Source organism: Chinchilla lanigera, unplaced genomic scaffold (assembly GCF_000276665.1).
Source record: "Chinchilla lanigera isolate Chin_1 unplaced genomic scaffold, ChiLan1.0 scaffold00033, whole genome shotgun sequence".
Lineage (NCBI taxonomy): Eukaryota > Metazoa > Chordata > Mammalia > Rodentia > Chinchillidae > Chinchilla > Chinchilla lanigera.
The window spans coordinates 15,660,592-15,666,219 of NW_004955434.1; the positions used below are offsets into that span (position 1 = coordinate 15,660,592).

Genomic DNA, 5,628 nt, shown 5'->3' on the forward strand with positions numbered 1-5,628 from the left:
TTCAAAGTAGTTGCTCATATCAGAATATAATACATTGTTGACTGAGTCACCGTGTTGGACAACTGATCTCCAAAATGTATTCCTCCTTTTGGCCTGACTTTTTGTATGCTTTAACTAATATCTTTTCAACTTTCCCCCATTCCCAACCAAATAAGCCTCTGAGAACACCACTTTATATTCTACTGTTATGAGATTTCAGATTTAGATTCAGATTTCTCATATGAGTAACCCCATATGATATTTATGTTTCCATGCCTGACTTGCTTCCCTTGACACAATGTCCCCCAGGTTCATCCATGTTGTTGCAAATGCCAGCATTCACAATAGCCCCCTGTTCAACTTTCATGAAAAAGTAGTATAAAGCATGGTAAAGTATGAAGTAATCTAGTACATGAACTACCACATGTACATATTAGTATATATTTAGAAGTAAATATGATTCTTAAATGGTAGGGTTGAGTTGTTTGTTATTTATCAGTTTTAAAATGCTATTATTACTTTGTCACATGGCCTTATAAAAGTGTATTCTGAACAAAGATTTTTATGATACATGTGTTATGGCTGTGTCTGGATGTCTCCCAAAGCCTCATGCAGTCCTAGTGGGGGTTTTTTAGAGGTAGCTGGATATAAACTAGGTGATGCTGTGATTAAAAGTGTATGATTACTAAATCAGTACCGTGATTGGTTTGGCACCTCCCTTAAGCCCAGTAGCCCAGATAGAATACAAGAGACACAGAGAAAAGCTGCTTAGTTCCCTTGGACTTGCTTCTTCACAGCTTTGTTGCTCTGCTCCCTTCTGCGTGTATGGACTGCTTCTTCTCTGCAATTCCTCTCTGCCATGCCCCTGCCTTGGAGCCAGCCAATTATGCGCTGAACTTCTACAATCTGAGCCATAGTAAACCTTTTCTCCTTTAACTTTGAGTGTCAGGGATTTTGACTCAGCAACAATAAAAGTGGCTAGCACAACATGATGAAGGCTATGCAAAGAGAAGTACGAAATTAAAAGACATGACATAGTTTGAATACTGGCTAGGATTGAAATAAACATTTAAATAATTAGGTTATTGGGAAAGATGGTATATATCTCAGTGCTAGAGCACTTAGGTAGAAAGCCCATCATCCTGAGTTCAATACTCAATATGCCACTTAGAAGGTTTTACACAGTAAAAGGCCAAAATGGAAAGTTGCTATAGCATATGAGTTAAAAAGTATTTGTGCTTTATTAAATGCATGTGTGTGACTTCTAACTGTGTTATTTTTTGTAAACTTTGCACAATAGTTCTTGGAGGCTAGACAAAACAAATGTAATTAAATTACATTAAAATGTAATTAAATTTTCTACTATTAAAATGTTTAATATATGACATCAAACCCATCCCATCATTCCTAAAATAAGGCACCCCTCATATGCATCACACAGAACGCACTGGGAAATGTCAGTGTCTGTGCTTCCAGGGTGATAAACGTCGGACTCTATTGATCTTGGTTAGCTGTGCAGTCTCCTCCGCAGCCTATTCAATGCTCACCTGTTCTTTTGCTAATTGTTACTGCTTTAGCTTTATTGAAATACATGCTTTTTGTGTTCTGTGCAAATCCCACCTGTCTTAGTTATTTTTCTCTTGTTGCTGAGACAAAATACCCAACACCTAAAGTTAAGGAAGGAAAGGTTTGTTTAGCACAGTTTGTGGAGGTTTCAGTACATAATCAGCTGGCTCCAAGGCAGGGTGGTATGGCAGAGGGGCAACAGTTCATGGTAAAAGCAACAAGAGCAAAAAAGGAGGAGCAACCGTCTTCTCCATCCCTTATATTGTGTGCAGGCTACTGCTCTAAAGTGGTGTAGCACTCACACGCCCAATTCCAGCACTAGACAATGAACCAGTCAAAAGCTCTAGGTTCAGCAGCCTCTGAAAACCCCGTACACCGTGACCACATAGGGCTCTGGGGAAACATCCAAACACAAACCGTAACACCTACCTTTGCTGAAAAATGCCTTTAGAGATCCTTTCCAAAAACAATAGTGGCTTTATAAACCACTGTACCTTCATACTCTGTACTTAATAAAGAGCATGAATATACCCAACAACAAATTGCAAGTGACCAGGCGTGAATCACAGCCTCAACAGCGAGATTATCAGGATCATATTCAGCAGTCCTGAGTGAGACCGACCTGTAAAAAGATGGTGGTTTGTGGTTACCAAACAAATGATACTATTTCTAAGGCAGCAGTGCTGCAGTATAAATACTTGATAGATCTACATTAACTAGTTATTCCATTTAAGCTGAGCTGGAAATGGTGAATACTTTGATTTTGTCTTTTCCATTAAAACTAGTAATTATTTTGCATTGAAGTAAAAATTTAACCGATTTTATTTTCTTTAAGATAAAGGTTTAATCCATTTATAGACGTGTAAAACTTTTAAAACAACAGCTTTTGTTGTTTTCAATTTATAATTACTATTCCTTGCACAATGAGCATGATCTTCAATGCAAATAAATTGTACTAGGAACTAAGTAGCAGTGTTAATAGACAACCACTAAAAGGAATCCAAACAATCATATTTCTGATGTAAAAGATAAGTGAGAAATAAGGAATATATCCTCTTTCAATAATAGTCAAAGGCCATGTCTTTTTTTAAAAGAAAACACCGGTTTATAGATTATATGTGTTGGTTATTTTAACTCTTCCTTCTCATACTCAGAAAATAATGAATAATAATGTCTTTAAAAGTTCCCACTGCTGAGTAGGGTTTTTTTGCTAGGCTGAGAAGGAAATTAGTCATCAAATAAAATATCTAGAGCTTGTAGGTGGGTGACAAAATAAGAATATTAGGAGCAAGATTACATTTAGCAGCCTACATCTTTCTGAGCTAAATATAATATATATAAAGAAATGCGACTGATTAAAACAAAAATAACAACAACAGACACAGAACAGAAGAAGCCAGGGCTGGGGATTTAGCTTAGCGGCAAAAGCGCCTGCCTGGCAAGCGCAAGGTCGGGAGTTCGGTTCCCGGTACCGGAGGAAAAAAAAAAAAAAAGAACGGAAAAAGCCAAGTGACTTTGCCCCTTTCTGAAGAAGACCAGTGGTTCTTGGTCTTTTTTGGAGGATCGCTTTGAAAACTACCAACAAAACAGAAGCTGCTTCTACTGCTCTAAAATACTTTAGCTGTAATTCCCAGAGAGTTGAAAATGTCAGACTATCCTGCAGCAATATTTTGGGAATCTGTACTTTGAGTCAGCCATGGGGGGATCACGGGTGGCCTGGTGTCAGTTCTATTCTGTGTGAACTCTACACCACAGGCAGCACGCGCCTTCTGCTCACTAGCATCACCTTCCAGCTATTTGAACATAACAGAACAATACGCAAGGCACCTGATACCCATTCAACTCTAAATTTGAACTTTCCTTCCTATTATTTCCCTCCTGTGCATAAAACCTAATTTGGCAAGATTTCCTAAACCAGTGCAGGTACTATCTCTTCAAATCTATTTCTCACCAATTTAAATATCTCACTTAACCTATCCTATGAGCCGATTTAAGTCCCTAAGGATGCTCTCTTTGTCTATAATATTTTCTGTGTATCTCTGGTGAAACACTCTCCTCTAACTCTCAACTTAATCTTTAACAGTTTTACCCATTCTTCTGCATTCAAACAGAGTGCACTACTCAAAGAATGCCCTAGTTCTATATAAATATGAGTCTTTGGGACTCTTTTCTTTTTTTTTTATTATTAAAAAAAAAGGTGAAAAATAGTAACAGACAGACAACATTTTACAAAATAGCAAAGGATCAGTACAGACAGTACACAGTTACAAACAGAGTGGTAGGGAATTAACAATGCTTGTTGTATTACATATTGATATCTTCAAAGTGGTTTCTCGTGAAAACAGATATAGACATACAAAGCTGATCAACCAAGGACTCATTCAAGGAGATACAAATGGCAAATAAATATATGAGAAAATGTTCAACATTATTAGTCATTACAGAAATGCAAATTGGAACTCTTTTCTATAGTGTTGGAGACTATTTCGTGTACTGGGTCACATTGATAGCAATTTTTTAATTACTAAATCAACTGGGAGAAATATTTTGTCCTACAGTTTTCTGGAGGAGAAACACCCAGTTGGTAGTCAGAAAAATTCTTGGTAACTGTGTGCGAATATAAGAAACTGTAGGGTGTTACACCTAAGATTTCAATACTGCTGCTAAAGAGCTCCTTGGTGAAAGAATTTAAAAGACAATACTCTTTTCTATTTAGATAAGAAAATAAAGTGTTTTGTACCAATGTGTCCTTTGTTACGCAGTGCCTGGTATCAAAATATTAAGTACAAGTTTTTGCTAAGTTTATTTTTGCAACTTATTTATACTATAGGTCTTTTATGGAACATTTAATTACTTTCAGAGTTTAAAGAAAATCTCACCTTCTTTGCTCTGCTTTGGAAAAATCACAAAAATTTACTGCATGTCCTTGATGCTATTCATAATTTGACTGATAAAAGACTTTCAGTTATCATTTCTTATAATTGGATTTAATTAAAATTATCACAGATTGTATTATTATTACCTTCTTTAAATGTCATTCACATCTTAGACACCACAAGGAGAATACGTGTAAAACTTGCTTTTTTAAATGCAACCTCTTTCCGAGTCCGTCCTCCTAAGCACATATAAGTTGATTTTATTCCTTTTTGCAGCCAAGACTGTTTCATATCTGATTTTTTTCCTTGCAGTCACGTATATCCTACTATCCTTTCTGTTGTGAAATGTGCTCTGGCTTCATGAGGAGGGCTGGTTTAGTCTCTTTTCTATTGAAGAAGTCGGAGAACTAGTTTTGTGTTGTCCCCCCAGATAGCTTGATTTTCTAAGTCATTTATCAAGTCTTCTTATCATCAGTGTAAGCATTGTTGAAATTCTGTATTACTATGACTTGAATTCTTCTCTGTGACACTTTCCTATCTCTTCTCATTGTACAGTAACTTCTTGTGGTAAGTTTTGCACATTTTGAACATTTCAATTTAGCATTATTTAATAGGTGCATCACCAATGTTTTGGACTGCTGCTACAAAGTAGTTTATGGTGAGACAGTAACGTTTCATATAAAACATTCATATTATTCATTGATGTATTCCAATTTGTACAATGTGATATTATAGAGAATCTGAAAGAGAAGCTTCACCTGTATCCATTTTTCTATTAAAAATAAACCCTCTAGATAAACCCCTGAAATACATGTGTCATGGTATTACATTGTTCTGTGTGTGTTAAGCGTGTTAGGTGGGCACACGCTTCATGACTCAGTGAGGAATAAAATACAGAAGCGTTTATCGCTAGTTTAGCAAGTCTGACCTTGGGTTCAGATTATCACAGTTGAGACAGGTCCGCAAAGCTCTGAGGAAAGTTAGGCCCAGTCATGGGGTCCTGCACTCAGGTGTATTCTCTGCATGGCTCACTTGCAGCAGACAGAGTGACTACAAACTTAAACCCTCCACGGGGAGCCCTGCGCAGCAGTTTGAACATGCGTTACAAGTCCTAACTCACTCAAAATATATGCTATGAAGGGGCTGGGGATTTAGCTCAGTGGCACAGCGCCTGCCTGGCAAGCACAAGGTCATGAGTTCGATTCCC

At 37.1% G+C, this 5,628-nt stretch overlaps 1 long non-coding RNA gene across 1 annotated transcript in view; it reads right to left on the reverse strand.

Moving 5' to 3' along the window:
- Positions 1-2,081: 2,081 nt before the first annotated feature.
- LOC106148967 overlaps positions 2,082-5,628 on the reverse strand; it is a 14,078-nt gene continuing 10,531 nt past the window's right edge. The window contains exon 3 of the long non-coding RNA XR_001234781.1: positions 2,082-2,167. This is a non-coding gene — a long non-coding RNA (uncharacterized LOC106148967). The remainder of the gene's footprint in view (positions 2,168-5,628) is intronic.